Source organism: Palaemon carinicauda, chromosome 18 (assembly GCF_036898095.1).
Source record: "Palaemon carinicauda isolate YSFRI2023 chromosome 18, ASM3689809v2, whole genome shotgun sequence".
In the NCBI taxonomy this organism is placed as follows: Eukaryota; Metazoa; Arthropoda; class Malacostraca; order Decapoda; family Palaemonidae; genus Palaemon; species Palaemon carinicauda.
The window spans coordinates 4,712,548-4,715,047 of NC_090742.1; positions in this window are offsets into that span (position 1 = coordinate 4,712,548).

The window sequence follows — 2,500 nt, forward strand, 5'->3', positions numbered from 1 at the left end:
AATGACTGCCAACAATTTTGTTATTTGCTGAACTTATATTTTCACAGAGCTATTTCATCAACGTGATACTGCGTATCACCATGATCAGCAACGCTGTACTAGTCAGGCTCACCCATCCTAGGTAGGTTTCCTGTGAGCAAATAGACGATAATCTCCCACCATCACCAATCCGCACTGGCTAGCATGGTGATGAAAACTGATCAAACCCCAGACATGAATAAAGACATATCTGAGGCCTTTGTCCTGCAGTGGGCTAGAAATGGCTGCATTTTTTGTAGTTATTAATCGAACGAGTCATTGGTTGAATAGATATTTATGAAAATAACGTTGAGACGTGCTTTGAAATCGAGTGCACTGAAAATACGTAATTGTAATGCATAACTGAATATCCTGAAAAACCAATGTGCAATAAGAAATTGTATAAAAAACATAAAGGTATTTCCATGTCTGTTCATCTTGTTCACTCAGGATTCTTCATCCAAACTCTCTTATCAGAGCCATTTTCCAGCCGCAAAATACACACGCCATCGTTAAAACTTTTCGTTTTCTATTTTCCCAAAGACATAAAAAATGGAAACCAGGAAAATTGCAGCAACAACGAGAGCGAGAAGAAAAATAGCGCAGTTGGACTTTTTTTCCCGCCACAACAAAGGTTCTTCTTCTAACTGCTTTCATCTGATACTCTTAGTCATCAACTCGTCTCTCAATGGAGCAGAGATATATAGATCCTCGCTCGTTTTCCTCCGCCAGATTCCAGTTATTATTTCCAGCTTTCTATTCTTCTATTCTTCTATCTCTCAACCAATTACCGTACGCGGTTTCCAGAAGCCCCGTCCTCTTGTTTATATCCTAGTTTGGGCTTCCACTTTCGCTTCTTGGTGTTGATTAAACACTCAAGAAACATTTCCAGTGGCTTTATATCTCCCTGGCTTTTATAATCTTCCCGAAATCATTTCGTGATAAGACGTGAGATTTATTTTTTGGATTTGATAGTCCACTGACCACACGGTAAATATTTTCAATAATTTAATAAATGATAACTGTTGGCAAAAATCATAAATTTCAATTCATCCATGATACATCACTTGCAATATATATTTTTCATACTAAAATTTCAATTTAAACATTTATCATAATGTTCTATTCTGGCTATCGCAAAATTGATAAATATCGTGAAATATATTCAAAAGTCCTTTGGATATTGAATTTTTGCTAAATATAGATTTATCAGGAAAATAAATCCGTTTACGTTATTTTTTTTTTAAAAATAACGTCTAGTGGAAAAATGAACATATGAAAAATTCTCAGCGAAAAATGGTCAAATAACGATGTCTCTAAGACACCTTCCACGTCTCGAATTGTCGGAGTAACCGAGCCAGGACTCCTAGCTGCTGAAAGGAAGGACGCTGGTGACAAGTACAACACATGAACTTATATACGCTACAGGGGTCTAAAGGGATGTCAGGCAGGGCAGCCGATCGGGACTACGGTCTACCTCAAAGCCAAAGCAAAGACCTTTAATAAGAGGCAACTGAGCTTACTCAATACAAAATGAAAAAAAATAACACGTTATTATTATTATTATTATTATTATTATTATTATTATTATTAGCTAAGCTACAACCCTATTTGGAAAAGCAGGATGCTTCCGGGAACCGCGAACGGTAATTGGTTGAGAGAATAGAAGAATAGAAGAATAGAAGAATAGAAAGCTGGAAATGATAAATGGAATCTGGCGGAAGAAAACGAGCGAGGATTCATCTATCTCTGCTCCATTGAGGGACCAGTTGATGACTAAGAGTATCAGATGAAAGCAGTTAGAAGAAGAACCTTTTTTGCGGCGGGAAAAAAAGTCCAACTGCGCTATTTTTCTTCCAGTTCTCGTTGTTGCTGCAATTTTCCTGGTTTCCATTTTTTATGTCTTTGGAAAATAGAAAACGGAAAGTTTTAACGATGGCGTGTGTATTTTGCGGTTGAAAATGGCTCTGATAAGAGAGTTTGGATGGAGAGTCCCGAGTGAACAAGGAGATGAATAAACGTGGAAATATATATTTTTTTTTATGCAATTTCTTAGTGAACATTGGCTTTTCATGATATTCACTTATACATTTTACTTACGTATTTTCAGTGCACTTATTTTATAGCTCGACTCGACTTTATATGCATAAAAATCTATTCAACCAGTGACTACTTCGATTAATAACTACAAATGCAGCTGTTCCCGAGAGAGAGAGAGAGAGAGAGAGAGAGAGAGAGAGAGAGAGAGAGAGAGAGAGAGAAGAAATATATATATATATATATATATATATATATATATATATATATATATATATATATATATATGTGTGTGTGTGTGTGTGTGTGTGTGTGTGTGTGTAGGTAGTAGGTTGGCCAAGGCACCAGCCACCCATTGAGATACTAACGCTAGAGAGTTATGTGGTCTTTTGACTGGCCAGACAGTACTACATTGGATCCTTCTCTCTGGTTACGGTTTGTTTTC